This window comes from Henckelia pumila, chromosome 4 (genome assembly GCF_033568475.1).
Source record: "Henckelia pumila isolate YLH828 chromosome 4, ASM3356847v2, whole genome shotgun sequence".
In the NCBI taxonomy this organism is placed as follows: Eukaryota; Viridiplantae; Streptophyta; class Magnoliopsida; order Lamiales; family Gesneriaceae; genus Henckelia; species Henckelia pumila.
This window is the reverse complement of record NC_133123.1, coordinates 27927431-27951419: the sequence shown is the minus strand read 5'-3', so window position 1 is coordinate 27951419 and position 23989 is coordinate 27927431. Positions and strand designations below refer to the sequence as shown.

The following is a 23989-nucleotide window of genomic DNA, read 5'->3' as shown; positions in this document are numbered from 1 at the left end:
TTTTATTGTGTAACAGCTTGAGACTTTGAAAATTCAAGTGGCCAAATCTCCAATGCCATAACCAAGAACCATTCATCATTTGAGCTCTCATTGCCATAATTCCTGCATACTTGAAAATAAGTGGAAAACTTCTGTTCTTCTCCATTTGTATCTTTGCCAAAATTTGTTTAGATACATTCTTGTCAAATATGGTGCAATAATTCCCTTCAAAGTGAACTTCATATCCATTTTGAGCAAGCTGTCCAACACTCAACAATTTTTGCTCCAAATCTGGCACAAGCAACACATCATGAATGTATTTATTTCCTTCCTTTGTTTCAACACAAATTGTTCCTTTTCCTTGTGCTGAAACAAGAGCACCATTTCCCATTTTCACTTCAGAATTTACAGCTGAATCAATGCTAAAAAATATCGATTTATCACCCGTCATGTGATTACTACAACCACTGTCAATATATCAAACATTATTCTTTTTCTCGGCAGCAAGATGACAAGCATAGAACATATTTTCTTCTCCTTTTTCTTTCGAAAAATTGGCTTGTTGCTGATTATTTTCAGTACAATCTTTTTGTACATGACCAATCTTATGACAAGTGCGACATTTAGGCTTGTCCTTGTACCAACAATCCTTGTATTCATGGCTTGTTCTTTCACAATGTGTGCATTTTCTTTCATTTTCATTTTGATTTCTATGATAGAAACCTCCGCCTCTTCCTCTAAAGTTTCTTCCTCTTTCTCTTCCTCTTGCTCTACCAAATCTTCCACCTCGAAATGATTGTCCTTTATTTTGTTCACCACTTGAAGATGACTCTCCACTGCTTTTAACATTCATATTTAATTTTGATTGAAATGCACTCTCAACAGATTTTTCAGATTGTCTAACCAACCTTTCTTCATAACATTTTAATGCTCCAATCAACTCATGAATGTTCATTTTTGAAATATCCTTTGTTTGCTCAATAACAGCCACTATCGGATTAAATCTCTCCGGAAGACAATTTAAAATTTTCTCAATCATTCTTTGATTTGAGATTTCTTCACCATAAGTTTTTATTTGGTTAAATAACTCCACAAGCTTTGAATGAAACACATCCAAGCTTTCTTTCTCCTTCATTTTCAAATTTTCTAACTCTCTTCTAAGATTTAGAAGTTTAATGCTTCGTACCTTCTCATCTCCTCCAAATTCCTTTTGAAGAATGTCCCATGCTTCTTTTGATTTTTCAGCTATCATGATTCTTGGAAAAATCGAATCTGCTACAGCTTGTTGGATTTTTGACAAAGCAGCCGCATCTCTTTGTTTTGATTTCTTTAGCTCCTTTATTTGAACTACTGTAAGTTCTTCCGATTCTTCATCATTGTAACCATCTTGAACAAGATCCCACAAATCTAAAGATATGAGCAGAGTCTTCATCTTCTTGCACCAAAACTCATAGTTTTCTCCCCCAAAAATTGGAAGAGCAACCTGCTGTAAATTGCTTGGGTTTGCCATGATTTTTGCTCAAGAAACCAGATTTTTTAAGCTGGCTCTGATACCAAATGTTGAGTTTTGAAGAATAAAAATGGGCTGAAAAATAAGCTTGAGCAGAGAAGAACTTTTGCAGGCAGAGTATTTTCTTCAAAGATGGAGGAAAAATTACACGTACAAAAGAAGCTATTCATTTTATCTAGTGGATAGTAAAATAAAATACTATCTATGACTTTGACTACTATTCTAAGCCACAAAAGTCAAAATATTCAGTACATTAAAATAATTAAATACTACAGGTTGTCAAAATACATCTTCTTGGCTTCCATAGAACTTCTATTCCAATTTTAGTTATTTGGTTTGATGCCTCAAATTCTGAAGGATTGACATAATAAAGAATATTTTACAGGAAATAGATCTGCGGATCGGTGCTTCTTTCACCCGGTTTCAAACAATGCTCTTGAAAGATGCATTTGTCCGAAGACAGAAATGTTATTCTAAGTTATGGTCCTTGCCAGGTAAGCAAACCCTCAACTAGCTAGAAACTATAAAGGAATATCCACAATTTGTTGTGTACAATCTAGTTTTTGTTCTTCAAGTCTTATTAACCATCATGCGTTTCACATATTTTTTGTTTTTGGTATTGACTGCAGTTCCCTACCTTGGGTTTTGTTGTGGAGAGGTTCTGGGAAATTCAATCACATGAACCTGAAGAGTTCTGGACTATTAACTGTACTCACAATTCAGATGAAGGCACTGCTACATTTATTGGATGTAATTGTCATCATCTTGCATCATCTAGTGATTGAATCTTTTGGTATTGAAACCTAACAGCTGTTAATTAGCAGGCGGGGGCATTTGTTTGATTACACTTGTGCAACAATCTTATATGAGTTGTGTGTCTTAGAACCCACTGCAACTGTGAGTCTCCATGCAATCGGGACAATATTTTTCGAAGAACAAACTCAGTATCAATGGTGGGATTGTTGAAACAATGATTTTCATCTTCAGGTAATAAATGTTAGGCAGCAGGAAAAGCTGAAATATCCTCCTCATCCTTTGAGTACCATTGAGCTTGAGAAGCGTGCATCACGGTACTTTAGAATGAGTTCAGAGCAGACTATGAAGGTTACGTTCTACCAACCATTATACTTTTGTTGTTATTCTAGTGTTCTTCACCTTTTTGATTTTACTGATGCGCTGGACCATTAGATAATGTATCAGATGTGAATGATTAGATTTCCCATACTTTTGCGTAGCTAAATACTTCTATTGTCTGCAAAGAATTTTCCGACTTACTGCTGAAGTTTTGAAATACTGAAAGCCCCAGAAATTATGTCAATGACATTTTTTTTGTGATTTAAAAATTTAAGATACACTTATTTTCATGGGAAAATGTTGGCAAATTTTCCATGAATGTAAATTTAAGCTTACCCTCAAGCACACTGTTTTTAATTTATTCGTAATTTGTGGATGCATTGGCCTGTAAAATTATTGCAAATGGAGATTTCTAAAGCATTAACACATCATTTTATGAAGATTAAGTAACATTTTCTATTCTGTTGATTTCATCTGACACATTGTTGCGAACAACTTTTATCAACAAAGGTATCCCTAGCACAAGATTCATTTTTGCTATCTTCATTCATGACTAGGTGGCAGAAGATTTGTATCAAGCTGGTTTTATCAGTTATCCTCGCACAGAAACTGACGGCTTCTCAGAGAGAACTGATCTCCGTGTAAGTACCAACTAGTGTACATTAATTTCAAATTTTCAAGTGATTTGTTAGTAGAGCACTTTTTAACATTCACGAAGTGAACTCATAAAGTGGTTAGAAAACTGAAGGATAAACACTACTTGTCAGTGAACATTTGAAACAGACTTTTAAAGAATTCGGACATGCATAGTAACAATGTCACAGACATAAGGAGAGGTGAAGAACGAATGTTGGAAATTTTGGGCCAATTGTATCACATTACGACTGATATTAATTGTTCCTTCGGGAAAATTGCATCAACACCTCCTGTGAAAATTGAAAAAAACGAAAACCCCCCATGTAAAATCAATTGCATCTAAAACCCTTGCGAATGGTGTAAATATGCTAGAGTTTTAAAATAAAGGGGTTGAATGTGCTTGATTTTTTAAACCACATGGGGTGAAAAAACCTATTAATTTTAAAGAAGAGGATTTTGTGATTTTTTGCATGTATACAAGGGTGTAAAACATTATTTGCCCAAGTTTCTTCACATGATGGGAGATAACGACTTCAGTACTTCTGAAGGTTGGGAACTATAGGCCTCCAAATTTGTCAGATGCTTGTTTGGTGCAACTTTTCAATGATGATTGAAATGGTTGAAGCTTCGAAGCACGCGGATTTAAGGATCAAATTTTTGCAATTGATAATACAGAAAATTAAATATGATACGGAAATCAGGTTTAGCGATGACAGTTAAGTTTGTTTCTTTTTGGCGTCTGTTCACAAAATAGTAATTCATACATTTTGGTGTTTTATAACAAAGCTTGAATGCTTGATAGATAAGTTTCACTAGCTTGAAATCAACCTTACTGGTGATCTCTAAAAGTGCTAGAATCTAGGTGTATTGCCGACGCCGTTGAAGAAAATAATTCTGGACTTGCATGCTATCTTAGTCGAAGTAATTATGGATTGCTTTCTATCTTTAGTTGTTCAGATGGTAGTGGTGTAAACTCCTCATCAAGTTTCAAACTTCTGTGACTAGAAAAGGAAGAAAAAAAAAGTTTGATACTTTGGTTTAAAGCAACGTTAAATTCATATGAATTGTTAGTTGGTGAAAATATAGATTGACGTTTTATGTAACATGGCTATTTTTCTTATTTCTGTAAAAATTCAACACGAGCACCCCATAACATTTTCATCAGTCTGCCTTTAAAACATATCTTTCATTTTATGTATAAATATGAAAAAAATAGGAAAATAGGAAGTTGAAGGCCAAAGTTGGTCTAAAACTTCTTTGGTCGAAAATTGAAACTTTCATGTGACATAGTCACGTAAATATCTATTTGATATGCATGTGTAAAAGTTTTAGTTTTTTAGGTCCCATATGGATTGAGAATGAGTTCCACAGAATTCTCAGTTGGGTCCTTGAGATTTTCCCTGGCCTTATTGTGCTTGGGTTTAAAAGATAACGATAATACTTTCAAAGACGGCTCATCATGACCTTGTCTAGAAAATTTCTCTAACCCACCGAGAGTTTCTACGGTTCCAGATACTTTTTATTAGCTTATGTTTTTTAACTATTTAAATTTACAGTCGGAGATCTTTCTTGTTTGGATATACAATGGTACAAGAGCAGCAACATCACCCAGTATGGGGATCATATGCCCAGCGCTTGCTAGATGCTGAAGCAGGTCTTTGGAGGAATCCTAATGGTGGTGGACATGATGACAAGGCCCACCCTCCCATCCACCCAACAAAATTTTCAGCTGGAGAAGCTGGATGGAGTCAGGATCACCATGTTAGTTTGTGATTTTACTGATTCTTGTAGATAACATTCAGTTTTTTGTAACTTTATTTGATTTGAAATTGAGTATTATGTGAATTTGGTTTGTGACAGAAAGTGTACGAATTGGTTGTTTGCCATTTTCTGGCATGTGTTTCCAAACCAGCTGTAGGAGCTGAAACTGTAGTTGAAATTGACATTGCCGGTGAACAATTTTCTGCTTCGGGGAGGGTGATACTTGAGGTGTGTTTCTTGAGGTGTGTTTCCTGCTGCTTGAGTCATTTTTAATGTGATTGAGGTGGTTATCTTTCTGTTAAATACATTTAAATTGAGTAACTTGGTGATTGATACTGTCCAGAGAAATTACTTGGATGTATATCGATTTGAAACATGGGGTGGTTCTATGATCCCTACATATACCTTTGGACAACAGGTATTGTGCTCACCCTTACACATGCTATTAAGAAAAGCATCGATCAACTCTGTTATATTTTTTTTAGTAGAAATGATCTTTGAGTTCAAATTATTGTGATATTACTGTTTCATACATTACACAAATAATTGTGATTTTCAGATTCATTCCGGGACACAGACAGTAAGATGTTGGACAGAAGTCAATTGATTTGTTATAGCTCAGCAAAATGTCATTTAATTATGTTCTCTTAACTGTTTTCGACATGGGATACTATGTGGTCCTTTATTGAAGCATTTCTTTGTTTACCATTCTGAAAAGGAAAAATTAACTAAAATTTGTGATATTTAGCTTCATGAAAAAGAATTCATTCACATAGAACATACATGTGCTAAGTGCTATGTGATTGGCCACAATGATTGCTGAAACAATGATTTCTATCTTGGGTTGACTTTTGAATTTTCATTTTTGCTTCTCAATAAGAAACAGTTGAAATCGGAATCTGTCCATCAACGAGGTTATTGAAATTTGTTATTTTCAATCCAAAATAGTAGTTTATTCAATTATATTATTTTTTAAATAACATTTCACAAAAGATAGTGAAACATAGATGCATCTATATAGGTTTTAAGTTCATATAAATCGCAAAAGTGTTTGCAGTGCTTGACAGTTGATTGATAATTTTGAATAATAAAAGGACGAAATAGCTTATTGTGCCTTAAGAAATTGTATGAATCAATGCCAAGTTTCTTCAAGGAGTACATATATCATAAATGGATGAGAAGCTCCACCACTGTAAAGAAGGAGAAGCCGAAAGCAAGAAACAGCAAGAAACAAAGAAGTAACATTAGAATGTTAATGCTGTATATCTTGCTTATGCAATCAATCAAAATTTGAGTTTGGCTACCTTTTAAATTTATGAACTTAGAATATGTAACACTGAGGCTTGTTGATGATTTTCAGTTTACTCCTACTGCATTGACACTTGATTCAGGAGTTACCAGACCTCCACCGCTTCTAAGCGAATCTGATTTACTAAGTTGTATGGACAAGGCAATAATTTTTTTTTTGTAGTGGAAACAAACATGATCTCATGATTTGGTGAAATTAGTGGAAAACAGCATCAGTTACTAATGTTATTGATAAGGAGGTATTGCTTTATTCATTTTTCATAGGCAGGCATTGGGACAGATGCAACAATGCATGATCACATAAAAAAGCTTCTTGATAGATTCTACGCCACCAAAGATTCAAGCACTCGTTTCTCACCTACAAATCTTGTAACTTATTCCTTTCTTTGAGATTTTATTTCATGATTCAGGAACATTCCCTTTTTTCCGCAATTGTTTGCCATTCCTTGGTAATGTGATGCATGTTTGTTTGCTTCAAATGTTAGTTGCAACTCTATGTGGTTTTTAATTAATGTTCACCAAGGAATGTAGCATTATGAAGTCGAAAGACTGTGTCATGTGACACTATAGGGTAAATGGTGATGATTTTATGTGATTAATTGATCAGCAACAATATGGGATCCAAGTTATGATTGTAAGAATGCATGATAGTAATTAGGTTTAAAATTGGAGCATGGAAAATGTTCCCAATGAACACTTTACAGTCCACAGAGTTGATAATCGTTTCAAGGACACATCGGAAAATTCGTTCAACAGCAGGATATATGTTTTTAAGACTTTTTTTTCGAGATTTGTCATACCTTCGTATTAACATGTTTCTAATCACCGTTTAAAGCATGTGGGTTCATATGTTTATTCTAATTTATTAACTTTTGGCCGTGGCCAGATTCAACTTATTGAAATTCTGAATACTAGAGGATTAATATCTTATGGCTAAGACGTGAAATTGAGGAAAAAAGTTCGTCACCAATTAGCTTTGAGTGGCAGGAAAGGTGGTTATCGAGAACAAAACAATATTTGACAATTTTTTTCATGTAGTGGTTTTTTCATGGTTAAACTTCACAACCCTTTTGTTGGTGCAAACAATAATGATGTCACATGCACGTTTCCTGGAATGGGGGCACACTATGTGAACTTCATAATTTTGAGAATATTGTATTAGTTTAAAGGATTATCTCCCCCACTAACTTTTTTCATGACTTATTTTTCTTGTATCTCGTAAAAGTGCCATTATTAGTAAATCTTTTAGATTGTGTTTAGATTGATGGATTTTAAATTCCTTGACTTGCTTGGATAGACAAAATTCAAGTAAATTTTATCTACTTGGTATCAAGTTAGCAATTCTAATAGTGGCAGATTTCTAATACACCCAAATAAATGTCATTTGAAATTCAATTCAAATCCCTTCGTCCAATCAAATCCTTCAATCCAAACACAAACTTAAATACTTATGCAGAAAGAGCCGTAAAAATTCTGTTTACTTTTGCTTAGGTCCAGTTAACTCCTTCATTTAATCTTGAGTTTCTACACGATTATTTACCTCATCTGCACATCCATCAAACCTCCGTGGCACCACAACTCAGTCCATGCAAGCTTACTGAGAGTCTTACATGTAGCTTCCTATTGGGATGCCACCATTAATTTTTCCTTGTGTATTTGAGTGTCAATTTTTGGAATCTGTCCCTTTCTTTAATATTTAGTGCTCATGGCCTTGCTACATAAGGAATATGAATTTCATTTGCCTTTTTTTCTTTTAGAGATTGCATCATTATTCTAGTTTCTTTAAAAGATATTTGTTGTAGCAAAATTTAGAGGATTTGTTAGCATTCATTCGATTTCAAATTTTTTCGCCAACAAATGCTGATAATTTGTTGTGTTCCCTTGCTAAAAATTTCGGGCATGAATTCATTCTGTAGTTATTTGTTTTGACTCTGCTTATTTGCAAGCTATGAGAATATTTATGTATTGTTATCGGGTGTCAGAAACTTCTAACTTGAGCTTACACAATTTCAGGGTGAAGCACTTGTAATGGGATATGATGATATGGGGTGAGCAAATGCTGTTTAGTTTGCCATCTTGTCATTTTTTTATTCATCGCAAATCCATGATATTCTTTCGTAGAGCAGTAGAGCTAGAGACATGATCTGAAGCCATGTAACCAGATATTACCTAGGCACTACACATCAATTTTAGAAATACAAAATGCAGTTTTCAAAAAAAAATAATTGTTGAAATACTCAAATAAAACTAAATGATGCAAGATGGTTCTCATTTCTTTTAATGGCAGCAGCGTACCTCCCTTCTCTTCACAAATTGTAGCTATCTGGACCTCTGGTGGTGACCTCCGCTCCTTTTCTAATCTTCTATCTGTTTATTTTTCTGAAATTTTTATTCATCTTGTATCTCTTTTCGTCCATTTTCAAACCACACATCATTTTATATATGCATCAAATTATCATTTTCATACACGATAGTTACTCAAATCAAACTTTTTTTTCAATATGTTTTTAAACAATCAACACATTAAATCAATCCTTAACTACATCAACTTTCCTTAGAGATTATCCTGTCTCAATTTAAAACTCTCTCTCTTCCACATACTGTCATTTCTTCATTTCTTGAGGTAAAATAATGGAATGGCCAACCAAACACAACATAAATTCCCTTTTTCTCCATATTGCACTTCAAGCATCAAAATTGGGTTCCTTCTGTGCGATGAGAAATATGAAGAGTCTGGAAGTACTAATTTCCACTAATTTAAATTTACATAACTATAATATAATTCTCGATCAAAAATACTTTATATCAATCCTACAAATCCTTTTATTTATTTCTCTGAATCTGAGCCACAGTCCTTTGGCTTGTTAGAGCTGGCAGAATTTCTTGTTTTCTATGCCATAAATTTTATATTTGACGACTATCTAAGAGGTTTTGATTTTAAGTTTTGCATTCAGATATTCTTGACCTTCAATATACACTTGAGCAAACAGTTTCAATTTATGTGAGGTAGATGACAAAGGGAAATTATAAGTCGAGACTGATGATGATCAGCAGATGCCACAATTAGTTTGTAGACAAACATAGTATGAATATATTTTGAACTTTAGGATCTGTGAATGCTACAAATAGTTTATAGGCAATCGAAATATGAATATATTTTGAACTCTAGGAGTTTTATCGATCTTCCTTGTTTAAGTTCATGATTGATGCTGTTAAATTTGTCTTGGGCTTAAATTTAATAATTTAACAGGCTTGTCTAAGCTCGTAAGTTGTTTTTTGGGATCAGCATTGTGAATATCACTCTTCATAACATCATCATATACTCCCTTGCTGAGAAAATTAAAAGTAATCGTGTATAGTTACTGATAAACCAAGCACATGTCTGATGAGTAACTGGGTTTCTTTGTTTCAGCTATGAGTTATGGAAACCAAATTTGCGGTCAATGATGGAGAGTGATATGAAAGCAGTTAGCATGGGCACAAAGAGAAAAGCTGAAGTCCTGGAAACTTGCCTACAGCAGATGAAAGCTTGTTTTGTGGATGTTAGTTAATCCTTTTCTGTAATATAAAGATTCTTCTTTCCCTTCCCCACTAGAATAGCGTACAGTTGTTCGTTTTTCTTTTTCCACGCCCTTTTCGATTGTGAACTTGGACACTTTGCTTCACTAGGTTTATTTTCTGTTAGAGCTCTAGCTATGTTATTATTCGATGCCCATTGTCATAAAATGTAGTGTTATAGGAATGGCCCTACTAGTGAAACCTGCAATTAGATCTCTAGTGCATGGATGCCTGTTTGAAACTGTGATGGAAATGCTTTAGATCGGCATGTGCATTACTTCATTCTTTCTGCGCCATAAAATTGGAATATTTTGTGCCCTTGTAATGAGCACAACGAAGCATGTCGATGTATTAGGCCTGATTTGATTTGATTAAATATGTTATGGTTTTATTTGTTTACAGTAAATTTAGGAAGGTAATTATTAGGATTAGGATATTTCCTTATTTTGTGAGATTTGACCATATACTCTTTCTTCTATTTAACCTTGTATTGAGTATGGTTTGATATATGAGAAAATAAAGATTTCAGTTCTGCTCCTTCATTTTCTCTCGGTGCAATATTTACATGGTATCAAAGCCCGGCTCTCGGTCATGAATTTCAAAGCCGCTATGGTTGGCACAGACTCAAAATCGTCTGGGTCAAACCCTAGTGACAGTGCATCATCCTTGGAAGGAGGAAACAGACCAAATCCAAACATTGCCATGTCCGATTCCCTCCAAATCACCATACACAGATTTAATGGGAAAAATTACCTTGAATGGGCCCAATCCGTGCGCTTGGTGATAGATGGTAAAGGGAAATTCGGACATTTGAATGGAGAAATAAAGCCACCAGCTTCGAATGATCCGAAATACAAACAATGGCGCTCGGAAAATTCTTTGGTGACTGCCTGGCTTATTAACTCGAAGGAACCGGTCATTGGCAAGCCTTTCATGTTCTTACCAACAGCCCGTGATTTATGGGAAGCTGTCAAAGAAACGTACTCAGATATGGAGAACCATTCTCAACTGTTTGAATTAAATATTCGAATGTGGAGAATGCAGCAAGGCAACCGAGATGTCACTGCCTATTACAATGAAATGATGACTGTATGGCAGGAACTCGATTTGTTTGAAGAAGAGAAATGGGAAAACACCAATGATAGTATTCGATATACAAAGAAGGTAGAGAGAAGCAGGGTGTTTGTGTTTTTGGCAGGATTAAATAAGGAGCTTGATGAAGTTCGGGGACGGATACTTGGAAGAAAACCGCTTCCTTCCATTCGAGAAGTTTTTTCAGATGTCCGTCGAGAGGAGGCTCGGCGCCAAGTGATGCTGAAAGGAATTGAAGAACCCAAGATAGTGGATAGTGAGGGATCTGCCCTTGTCGCCAAAGGGACCAGTTTTGAAGGAGATAAGCCAAAAATCTGGTGTGAAAGGTGCCACAAGCCGTGGCACATGGTGGAGACATGCTGGAAAATCCATGGTAAACCAGCAAATTATAAGAAAAAGTCAGGCAGCAGCTATAAAGCTACTAATGGTGGTGTTCGGGCCCTTCAAACAAGTGGCATTGACTCTGGACAGCAATCATCAACCTCTGAATCTCTTCCTTTCACAAAGGATCAAATAGAGCACCTGTATAAATTGCTTCAATCTCACACTGTTGGAAATTCCAACTCTTCTTGCTCTGTAGCTCAGACAGGTATACTCCCTATAGCTTCTATTGCCAGCAGAAACTCTAATGGTTCCTGGATATTAGATTCAGTGCCACCGACCATATGACAGGCATATCACAACTTTTCTCTTCATATACACCGAGCGCAGGGAATCAAAAGGTTAAAATTGCTAATGGTTCCTTCGCTACTATCGCAGGGAAAGGAACTGTTGTGGTTTCTCCTTTCTTGTCCTTAGAGATGTCTTGCACGTTCCCCATTTATCATATAATCTGTTATCTGTCAGCAAACTGACCTCTGACCTTAACTGTCGTGTTGTTTTTTTGTCCTCTCATTGCGAATTTCAGGATTTAGCCTAGGAGAAGATGATTGGCAATGCTAGACAGGACAATGGCCTCTATATTTTAACTCGATTTCTGCTTCTCATGACAGTGAGATTATGTTATGGCATTGTCGTTTAGGCCATCCAAATTTTCAGTATTTAAAACAATTATTACCTAAGTTATTTTTAAATAAAAGTCCTTCATCGTTTAGATGTGAATCATGTGAATTAGCCAAACATCATCGCTCTGTGTTTCCATTACAATCATATAAAAAATCAGCACCATTTACTTTGATACATAGTGATGTTTGGGGTCCCTCTAGGGTTGTCACTTTGTCTGAAAAACGGTGGTTTATCACATTTATAGACGATCATACTAGAATGATTTGGGTATTTCTTTTGAAAGACAAATCTGATGTTGGAAATGTGTTCATAAATTTTTATAATATGGTTCAAACACAATTTCAAACACATATTAAAATTTTCCGAAGTGATAATGGGAAAGAATATTTCAATCAATTGCTAGGGGACTTTTTTGCTGAAAAGGGAATTGTTCATCAAAGTTCTTGTGTTCACACCCCTCAACAAAATGGAGTGGCGGAAAGAAAAAACAAGCATCTCCTCGAAGTTGCAAGAGCTATAAGTTTTCATACTAAAGTTCCAAAGTATCTTTGGGTGATGCAATTCTAACAGCTACTTATTTAATAAATAGATTACCAACAAAGATACTGAATTTTCAAACTCCACTCAAAATATTTCAAAATTGTTTCCCTAGCTGTCGTCTCTTCACAGATATTCCCCTAAAATTTTTTGGCAGCATTGTATTTGTTCAAAATCATGACCCAAGGCATTCTAAACTTGATCCAAAATCTTATAAATGCATCTTTGTTGGGTACCCTACAAATCAAAAAAAAAATTTTGGTATCCATGGATGTAACATTTTTTGAAGGTCAATCTTACTATGATTCTCATCTTCAGGGGGAGAATACTAGGGAAGATGAATGTTTAAATGAGTCGGACTTAACCTGTTATTTTGAGGAAGAACCTAATACTGTGCTTCTTCAAAACAATGACATGATAGAGAAGAGTATCAATAGGTTCAAAGGTCTTGTTTACAGAAGGGAAGGTCGGGCTCGAAGAAAAGAAGACATTGTTCATCTACAAAGCCAAGAATCTGATCAGAGGAAAAATCATGAGACTAGCAATGACTACTCAAAGGTCCCTGACAATACAACCCAAGGTATGTCTGAGTTAAATTCCTCAAGTCAAGTTGATATTCCCATTGCCCTAAGGAAAGGAGTTCGGTCATGTACACAACACCCTCTTTCGAATTTTGTGTCTTATAAAAATCTGTCTCCTTCCTATTGTGCTTTTGTGTCACAACTCGATAGTATCATTATTCCAAAAAATGTTCAGGAAGCTCTAAAGAAACCTGAGTGGAAATAAGCAATTTTTGAGGAAATGAGAGCCCTACAGAAAAATTCTACTTGGGAGAAGGTTGATCTACCTCACGGTAAGTCAGTTGTTGGATGTAAGTGGGTATTCACCATAAAATACAACTCAGATGGTTCCCTAGAACGACATAAAGCTCGTTTGGTTGCGAAAGGATTTACGCAAACTTATGGAGTAGACTATTCTGAAACATTTTCTCCAGTGGCTAAATTGAATACAGTTCGTGTCTTGTTATCAGTTGCTGCAAATCTTGATTGGCCACTAAATCAATTAGATGTGAAAAATGCATTTCTAAATGGTGATTTAGAAGAAGAGGTCTACATGGAGGCACCCCCAGGTTTCTCTGATCAGTTTGGATCAAAAGTATGTATGCTGAAAAAATCTCTCTATGGACTTAAGCAATCTCCCAGAGCATGGTTCGAGAGGTTCACAAATTTTGTAAGAAGTCAAGGCTATACCCAAGGGCAATCTGATCATACTCTATTCACAAAAACATCCAAGAAAGACAAGATCTCTGTGCTGATCGTTTATGTCGATGACATAATCTTGACTGGAGATGATACAGAAGAGATGAGCAGATTAAAAGCAAACCTAGCCAAGGAGTTTGAGATTAAAGACTTGGGTCAGCTAAGGTATTTTCTGGGAATGGAGATAGCAAGATTGAGGAAAGGTATTATGGTGTCACAGAGAAAATATATTCTCGACCTCTTAAAGGAAACTGGGATGAGTGGGTGCAGGATAGCAGATACTCCAATTGAAGTGAACGCAAAACTGGGAGAAATAAAAAGTGGCACTCCAGTTGACACAGTAAGATATCAAAGACTTGTTGGGAGACTGATTTACTTGTCTCATACTCGTCCAGACATTGCTTTCGCAGTAAGTATGGTTAGCCAATTCATGCATTCTCCATATGAAGAACATCTTGATGCAGTTTACCGAATCTTAAGGTACCTAAAAGGAACACCTGGAAAGGGACTCTTCTTCAGAAAGAATGAGAAAAGAGACATTGAAGTATATACAGATGCAGACTGGGCAGGCTCCGTTACTGATCGACGGTCAACTTCAGGGTACTGCACATTTGTATGGGGCAACGTGGTAACCTGGAGAAGTAAGAAGCAAAGTGTTGTAGCCAGAAGCAGTGCAGAGGCTGAGTTTAGATCAATGGCTCAAGGAGTATGTGAGATTCTTTGGCTAAAGAGAGTTTTGGATGAACTAAAGAGACCAATAATCCTTCCTATGAAGCTATACTGTGATAACAAAGCAGCAATCAGTATAGTTCATAATCCAGTTCTCCATGATAGGACGAAACACATCGAAATTGATAAACACTTTATAAAAGAAAAGCTGGAAGATGGAACAATCTGCACTCCGTTTGTTCCAACCACGCTACAAGTTGCAGATGTTTTGACAAAGGGTCTTTCAAGACAACTCTTTGAAACACAAGTTAGCAAGTTGTTCATGATGAACATATTTGCACCAACTTGAGAGGGAGTGTCGATATATTAGGCTTGATTTGATTTGATTAAATATGTTATGGTTTTATTTGTTTACAGTAAATTTAGGAAGGTAATTATTAGGATTAGGATATTTCCTTATTTTGTGAGATTTGACCATATACTCTTTCTTCTATTTAACCGTGTATTGAGTATGGTTTGATATATGAGAAAATAAAGATTTCAGTTCTTCTCCTTCATTTTCTCTCGGTGCAATATTTACAAAGCACAATAGTTGGTTGTAGTAAGTGAAATTCAGCCAATTCTGAGGTTGTAGTAGGTAAAATCTGCATGTTTTTTGACTTGGTAGAGTTCCTTTATTTGTTTCGTATAGTTCTTTTATTTATCTATCATTTCTTTGCATCCATTTTATGTAAAAACTTTGTTTACAGGCTAGATCAAACAAAGGAAAACTCTTTGATGCTATGGAAGTTTTCTTTGAGAGGTAAATTGGGTACTCAGTGATGTGTGGTGCTGTACATTTACTGTCAACGCATGCTGTCAGTGCAGGTCAAACAGAGCTAACAACAATGAGCAACAAACAACTGGGGACATTGTTAGGCGATGTGGTCTCTGCCAGGAATCAGACATGGTGCTCAGGAAAAAACTGGTATTTGCATGATACTGTTTATCAGATGACTGGTTCCATCAAAATGTTACATTAAATTTACGTGAAAAGTTTTCAGGGACAATGGTGGCTACTTAGTTGCAGCGTGGGTTAATTCTTAAATAATTTTGGCATTGATTTAGATGTGGTCTAGACTGTTGTTCGACATGAATCTACACTTTTATTTACAGCTGTATAGTTCATTGAATTCTCTCTCTTGATGTTTCCATGCTCTCCTGGAAGTAGTTATATTTCAGAAAATGTACTTCCTCGGTGCCTATTTTTTCTAAGGCCTTACATGTAATTTAGCAACTTAGGTGGTGCAGGATGTAACTTCCTTTAGCCACCAGTCAAATTTTCCTTCGTGTTTCCATTTTGTAAAGTTCTTACTTCGTGTCTCAACTCTTAAGGCCGTTGTGGATGGGAAATAGATGTATTTGTTGCTTTGTGAATGCCTGAACGGTATATCTGTATATTAAATAGGATTGTTAGGTTTTGGCATTTTTTTTCTTTTTTAGTGCACTTAACTACTATCTTCTCCTATGTGCAGGATGGAAATTTCATGGTTGGTTGCTTGGGCTACCCCCAAGTATGTGCTCTCAGCTACCTTGATAACTTGTACTAGATTTAAAAATGTCGTGATTCAACAAAACTTGAACTACTACAACTGTAATGTAATGATTCTATACCCATTAACTGGGCCAAATTCAACTTGCAACTAGACTAACAGGTTGAATAAAACCTGGTAGAATTAGATTCTTGTGGATCTAATCACATTCACACCCATTTGTTGAAACTGAATTATTGTAATAATTTGTGGTAAGTCTTGCTGTCACATTTTTCCAGTGCAGGAATGTTGAGCAATTGTTACCCCCAACGTTTGCAGTACTTGCAATCCAGGTTGCTGATGTTGAATGATGTTTTTGAATTTTTGTGATATTTATCCACATTATCAAGTTCACCGTCTTTAAATATCCTCTGACAAATACTTTATCTATACTTGTCTCAAGTCACTCCTGTTTGACAAGCAAACCATGTTTTTCAGGACCTGTTTATATGATCCAATTTAAATTCCGTCGGCTGGAAATTCCACCAAACTACAGTGTTGATCATTTGGGTGAGATAGGATTTTAGGAAATTTTGATGCTGTTTTGATTATTTTCTCTCTCTCTCTCTCTCTCTCTCTCTCTCTCTCTCTCTCTCTCTCTCTCTCTCTCTCTCTCTCTCGCTCTCTCTCTTTTTAAATTTATCTAAACATTCTGCTTCCTATATTTTTTTGATATTTTTAATAACCCCAAGGGATTACTTAACTTGAAGCTCTTAGCGGTGTTATGTATGGCTTGAGAGGTTGGAATGAAGAAATCGAATATAAGAGGAGAAACCAAGTCTAAAAGAAAGATTTTAAGTCGTATTTGGATGTAATAATCCTGATCTATGTGGGCTTAAAATAAAGCAAACAGAAATGCCTCTGTTACTACTATATCTTTGATCTGAGAAGATCATATGCAATATGCATTAGATTGAGGCTTATGCTTGTAGATATTTTGAATAACTTCACTATTATGCAATTCAGATACCATGTATTTACAGTAAATTAAATATGACCTTAGTATTAATTTTTTGGTGCCTAAAAATCTAATTATTCAAACAGTTGAATTATCCGATTTTCCCTCCTATTCAGGGTATAATCAATTTTAGATCCTGCAGCTATATCATGGTTGAGTTGCTAAGCTCCCTAAGAACTTTTATTTTTCGTTCTTGTCTAGACTAAATTTTGATGTTTTGTTATAAAGTTGATTAACCTGGGTAGATGCAATTTTCTTTCCAATGACTGAAGTAAGGACCGAAGAGTGCTCCCCGACAAGATATGCGTGAATAGACTTCTGGGGTTTGGAAGTCCTGGTCATTTTATTTTTATATGCATAATTGCAGAAAAGTTTTAAAATGCTTTGAGCCAATACCATGTTATGGATTTTCGTAACGTGAAACTGTGCTTCTCTAACATTTTAGATTAATTTCCATATCTTATTTCCACCACAATGAGGTGATGATTAAATTAAGGATATTGTAATTGACCTATTTGCATGTTTGAATATGCTGCACCTGTTAAGTAAAGAAAGTTTGACAGTGCACTTTTATCTTGTCAGGTTGCATTGGTGGTTGTGACAATACCCTAAAACAGCTAGTGGAAATTTGTGGAACTGGTTCTCGCAACAACTCTAGTGTTCCTGGTATATACATTTAGGGCTATGACATTATTGGCTTTAAATCCCTGGATATGTCTTGATGGGTTTATGGAGAGGAAAATGATTCTCTCATAAGAAACGGAAAATCAGTGGAAGCAGCATTTTCAATGTACCAGGCCGGATTAAGCATAATTTCATTACCCAATCAGCTTTAATAAGGATTCAAGTTTTAGCTGAAACTGATGTTCTTAATCCATTTACAGATCATATATGGGCATAGGAAGGTAGACACAAATTACATATAAACTTAAATTGTACATTTTTTTTTGGTTATTATACCATGCTAAATCTATCCCCATGTATGTGATTAAGTTCATTTTTTTTGGCATTGGTACAGAAGCGGGAGTTAATAAAATGGGTGGTTGGTGAAACTTATGCTTTCATGCAAAGTTAATGGCGTCAAATTCTTGCTGTTGTTCTACCATGTTGTACCTCAATTTAAGATTTTTTATTTACTCTTTTCCCAGGAAGGGGACAAGGGAATGCATCATCATCCAGCAATGCTCCGCAGAGTAATTCCAGAGGCCAGGGAGCTTGGCAGACCGCACATTCATCTGGCTCATTTCCTTCTCAGACCTCACGAGGCCGGAATCAAGAAGCTGTTGAACGAAATGGTTTGATGGTTTTTAGTGCGTTATTGGTGTTTTCTGGCATTTGTTCTTGTGGGTGTGCTATATCAATCTACACTGTCGCACTTGTAAAATAGCCAAAATTTTTTTATTTTCTGGTCTGTGAAAGACCGAGACCTGGTTTGGACAAGTACTTGTAAAATATTTTTTTGTAAAAAGAACTTTTTGAAAGTTTTTAAGAATAAATGTTTTTGGACAAATATTCTATAAAAATATTTTTATAGTTGCAAAGAATTAAGAAGTCATTTGGACAACTATTCTATAAAAACCTTTTAATTGTAATATTCTTTTTCTCATTTTTTCTTGTTTACGATTTATTAACAGCTTGACCCACATTTTCTTCTTTCAAAAACCTCAAAAAATAACCCTCAATTGTTCTCATTCTTTAAACAGTATACTTTGATTCCAATTTTTTTAAAAATATTTTCATAAAATTCTTACAAAACTCTTGTCCAAACACATACTTCAAAATTTTCACTTATAAAATGCAACGATTTTAAAGTGCTTGTCCAAACATTGCATGAGTTCATCTAAACTAGCCGTTTTGCCGAGGTAATATATAAAGTGGCAGAAATAACGTGTGCTAGTGTATCCTTTTTAACATATTTATGGGTATAAAGTGTATTTGTCATAGTATTGCCACCATTTACAATCTTCATGTTGACTGGGCTATGCCTCTCCTATGCATGGTTCTAGTCAAGAGTACCGTTAGCAGGCATGTTAATGTCTCGTCTGCCATTAATTCCATCCATGATTTAAGGTCATGAAACGGGTATTTTAGAAATAGAAATCTAATTTCTTTTATGTTTCATGATGACACTACAAGAAATATGAGATTCAACAACATGCAATAGACATCGGTTCTAGGAAAAACCATTGTCTTTTTTCATTTAACAACGGTTTTATTATAAACCGTTGTTGTTGGCTATTTTTTGCTTGAAAAAACGGTTATATAAAAACCGTTGTCTTATGTATGTCAAAGACAACGGTTTTACGAAACCGTTGTCTTTGAGCGTGTTTTTTAAAAAAACCCGCTCATAGACAATTGATCTTTTTATTTTTATTATTTTTATTTTTATTTTTAAAAAATAAAAACCTTTTATACTCAGATATACACTTGTGAGGTAATTTATATGTACTACTCCTCATCTTCTTCTTCGAACCCTGAGGAAACGATCGATCCATGGTAGTACTCTGATACAATCGAAAACCTCTTCTTCGATCCTCAAAGACAACATAAATACTCTAGAATCTTCTTCTTTTGATTTTTTTTAAAAAAAAAGATTGATCCATGGAAAATCCCAAATCACATCCCATACATAACCTAGCCCCAAATCGTAGATCTTCAAGCTCCGACCTTTTGTTTAGATCAATTTGTTGATGAAACCAGCATGGTTTCAGCGGCTTAGAAGCACACTCCTCCTCATTGGCGGCGGGGGCGGCGGCCAGTGTGTGTGTATGGAACGGCCTTGAATTTGGAATGCAGCATGGTTCAATGATAGTCTTGTGAGGATTTTAACAAATTTTGAAAACATATCGATCACTAAAAAGATTAAAATCAAAAGTGTTGTTTTGCTTTTATCTTTGTTCGTGGAAAGTTCATTTATGAAATGTCATACATATATCCCCAAAGTTCAACAAAGCTCATGCTACTAGATCTGGAATTTAAGAAATCATAAATTATTATGTGTGCTTTTGATATCTCTGTTTATTATGTGTTATGTGAAGTGCATATATTATTTATTTCAAAGCAAAACCAAATAAAGTTGCAATATATGCATCCCTTAATAGCACGATGAAAACCAATCCAAACACCATGAAATCATACATTTATTCTTGATTCTTCTACGTACATGGCCATAGCAAGACTCGAGGAATAATGTGGTTTATTTATTGCAACCTTGGAAATTTTTTATTGCAAACTTGGAATTTTTTTTGCATCTTATCTATTGAAGTTGATAATCGTCTAAAACCACATGTATTCTTCTGATGCGGCGTCGAGTTTTTTATTTATTTTTTAGTAACTTCAAAAATGTAGAGAAGACTGAGGGATGGAAGTTCTTGCAAAAGAATGATCCCGATCTTGAGCTCGAGATTCTACAGTTCTTCGATGAAACTGAATCGGTATGCCCAGTTTCCCGTATGTGGCACTTTTCAGATTGCACTACTCGATTTGCGACCAACCAGATGAATGCCGAGTTCCTCTTTGCAGGTAAAGAATTTTCAGCACCTCTATACTGGACCGGTGAGGGGCTCAGTCACTTTGAATATCTACAGGTGTATATCAGCAATTTTCCTCACATTTGATAAGCATGTATCCTAATTTCCTTTTTTCACCACTTTTCTGCAGCTTGCCGAGTACTTGGGCCCATTACCTATGTGGGTGTTCAACAATGGTACTTTCCGTGCTACATTTAATTCTCCCTTGGATGCTCTATTTATTTTTTAGTCTCCTTTTCTGTGTCTTCCTTGAGCCTGTGTAATCAAATCATATTCTCTTACGTTTGGTTATTCAGATCCATATATTGTATTAACAATAATTTCCGTCTTAACAGAGATTGCCTTCGATAACTGATGGTTGGGCAAAGGCTGATGGTATTCTTGTACATTAAGTTTTATAGGTTGTTTCATTTTGTAATATTATTTATTTCGTGTTTAGATATTCATATTTTACTTTTATGTTAAAGTTGAGCTCTATTAGGGAATTGAATTCCTTTAATTAGTTTTGTCGCCTAGAAAGTGAGGGTGAAAATCATTTGACACATACAACCATCAAAGTTTCCCTTCTACCTTTTCTAAGTAGTTGTCAGAAGGAGAATGAACCAGCATTCAATTGAACTGTATGATCTCATTATATATACATGTAAAGTTTGTGTTGATCACATGGATAAGTATGTCTTATATTTTGTTGGGCATAGGAGACAGCAGAGAATGAGATGCATCTAGTCCCCTAGCTTCATCTGCCACAGCACATTCATATGCAGATCCTGATTGTGTTTGGTCATTATCTGGAAACAATCTTACACCTTCAGCATTGCTACAGTTTTCTAAGACAAGGAAACTATCAGTTGAACGCTCTGACCCAGAAAGTAAGTACACTTACTGATTTGTACAGAAGATAACAAAGTAGAAGTCATAAATTGTGTTGGCTTCAATACCCCTGTTCCACCGATATGTTTACACTTTTGCTTAACTAAGTGGAATGTTGTTAAAAGATTTCAGGCATCCTAATTATTTCTATGAAGTTTATGTTCTATCACAGTAAAATTTTAAAATTTATTTTTCTTATTTTTTGAACTTTTTGTAGTTGATACATATATTTTCTCTAAACTAATTTATGAGTTTGAAGATATTATTTGTTAATACAAAAGACAATTTGGTTTATATTTATGGTTTCTAATTTATATTATATATCTTTATTTTGAGCATTTGTCTTCAAGAGTATTGGGAAAAATGTCGGTTAGCCGAAAAAAATAGAAATACTTCAGCAAGTGAAGGAGCGCTGGGAGTTGCAGTGCGGTTTCTTTACATTTGGTTATTAGTGTATTCTTGTCATTTTTTTGGTTGTATTATTTTTTAGAATGTTGTAAATCTTATTTTTAAACGTTGAAAAATTGTTTATTAAATTTTATTTTTGAATTTTGTATTTTAAATAATTTGTAATAATGCAAATTTGTGTATTAAATTTTAATTTTTTTTTATTTGAAAAAGACAATGTTTTTTAACTGTTGTCATAGATAGTCTAAAACTGTTGTTGAAAGTGTCATTATTTTGACAACGGTTTTCCACCGTTGTAAAACTGTTGTTTTTTCCTTCAAAGACAACGGTTTTTAACCGTTGTCTTTGAACCGTTGTCTTTGAGCGCCCTCTTCAACAACATGGGCTTTAACAACAGTGTTTTATGGGCTTTAACAACGGATAAAAACCGTTGTTGTTTTGCATTTTTCTTGTAGTGTGATGCAGGAGAATCTTCAATTCCTTGTACCTCTTGTGGCGCACCTTGTAATCTGCTGACTGCAACCACTTCAGCTAATAGGGGGAGGAAGTTCTATTCATGTCGAGCCCAGGGTTGCAACTTCTTCGTGTACGCATTTTTCCCATTTAGTTATTTTGTTTTGTGAGCGCATCTTTGCATGAAAACTGTTGGTGTCTGCCCCTGCCCAAATATTTATAGGCATTTCTTCGACATTAAATATTTACAGCATATATATAATATTGCTGGTTTGACTAGTTCAATTCATGGCTTCTGGCCTCGAGCAAGAGAAAATGCCATCCAATGGCCAAATGTTTACATCAAACACACCTCGTTTTTAGTGTCCAGATAGAAATCAGGGTGTTGTGTATATTTAGTGTGGACAACTAGAGTATATATGCCGAAATTTCAAAAATAATGTGAGTTGTCCACTGAAAAAAGATACAAGAGATTGAGATGATAAAACCAGGTAGAAACATTTAGATTCAGACTCATTAAACTTGCTGAAATAAACAAATCTACTGGATCTCTATGCCTATGATTTATTGCCAATAATATCTCTCCAATACGCAGTTGGGAAGGTGATGCCAATGCTGGTGGTTCAGTTGCCCGCGGAAGCAATAGCAGGTCAGCATCTAATCCCAGCTGGAGAGGTGGTCGTGGCAGGGGTACTAGACGAGGTGGAAGACAAGCCAATGATGTAGCATTCGTTTCTGCAACTGGTGAGCCTATATCGGGTCGATGTTTTGTATGTGGTGATCCATCACACTTTGCAAACGCGTGTCCAAGTCGTGGCAGGTAACCCTCGAAACTCCTGGTTTAGTGGAGTCTATAACATCCTATCGATTTAAGGTGGATGCATCATGATTGTCTATGCTCAAGAAGAGTGGCAATGTCGAGTTTATCTTCTGTATATACTCCTTTAGTCATAAAAACTACTGCGGGAGGTTGTATGCAGAGATCTCGTTGGACAGTAATCTGATTGTTAACATTTGACATTAATATATGATATGAATTAACCATATTAAGCGAGAGCAATATTTAGCTATGATTCATGTCATGTATGAATCGATTGGACAAAATTATATCATTATCGATCAACATATCAAGATATTAGTCAAAATAATTAAAGCTGATTAAATGATAATTTAAACAAGTATTCTGTGAAGCATTCATTAGTGATTTAATGTAAAGTACGTACATAAATCAAGCATACAGGTATCCTTTGATTTGATACGTGAGACGAGATAATTTAAGCTAGGATGTGTAATAAAAATGTTTTTTTTTAAAAAAAATAAAAGACAAAGATAAATAATAAAATATGATAATATATGGTGGTTAATATGATTTTAAAATAATCAATTGGTTTTGTGAATTATACTGTATTTGCCAAAATATTGCCATATATCATAAATTAATTGATGGCATGCTCCTAAAATAATTTAATAAACAATTAAATCTAATCTATCAATGAAAGTATAAATAAGAGGGAAAAATCTTTTAATTGTGAAATTATAGTTTTGCCATCAAATTGTGTATATGGATTCAAAAGCGTACATGGGTAATTGTGAAAAATGAGGGAAAAAGACAAGGACAAAAAAAAAGGAAAAAAAAATTATTCAAACTTTAGACGATCTGATTTATTGCATCATAATCTATTCTATCTATAAAAGTATAAATATAAGGATAAAATTTAATTTCATTGTAAATTTATAATTTTGTCGTCAAATTGTGTATGAATTCAAAAGCATGCATTACCAATTGTGGGGAAAAGGAGAGAAAAAGACAA

At 35.0% G+C, this 23989-nt stretch overlaps 1 pseudogene; it reads left to right on the top strand.

Annotated features, from left to right (window-relative positions):
• Positions 1–1793: 1793 nt before the first annotated feature.
• Positions 1794–23035, top strand: LOC140859934 (DNA topoisomerase 3-alpha-like; annotated as a pseudogene).
• Positions 23036–23989: the final 954 nt, after the last annotated feature.